The sequence below is a fragment of the Penaeus monodon genome, chromosome 27 (assembly GCF_015228065.2).
Source record: "Penaeus monodon isolate SGIC_2016 chromosome 27, NSTDA_Pmon_1, whole genome shotgun sequence".
Lineage (NCBI taxonomy): Eukaryota > Metazoa > Arthropoda > Malacostraca > Decapoda > Penaeidae > Penaeus > Penaeus monodon.
The window spans coordinates 871,356-871,894 of record NC_051412.1 but is presented as its reverse complement, the minus strand read 5'-3'; positions in this window follow the sequence as shown (position 1 = coordinate 871,894).

The window sequence follows — 539 nt, the reverse complement described above, 5'->3', positions numbered from 1 at the left end:
GGGATGTGGAATTGTTAATTTTTCGTTATACGTTTAGTTGCTACGGTGCTCTTTCGGCTCTGTTTTTGTAGTTGTCATTTTGGGCGGTGTTGTTGGTGTATTGGGGTGGTGTCTGTTTGGGGTGTGTGTGCTGGTGTGTGGTGGTGTGTGTTGGGTGGTGGTGTGTGTTATGTGCTGTTATTTTTGTTGTGGGTGTTTGTTTGTGAGTGTTTGCGTGTGTGTGTTGTGTTGTTTGTGTGTTTGTGTTTGTGGTGTGTGTGTATGGGGTTGTTTGTATTGTTTTGGGGTGTAATGTTGTTGTGTTTTTTGGGGGTTGTTGTGTGTGGGGTGTATTTGTAATCTAATAAGATTATTTTTTTTCCCCCCATAAATATAAAGATTATTCATATTGTTGTTTTCGATTAAATGAAATTTGTAAAATTTTCTTTATTTTTAAAAAATTATTTTATAATTAATAATTTAGAAATAAAAATTGTTATAATAGTATATATTATGTGGTATGGAGTTGTATAATTGTTTCGATATAAATGAATATATGA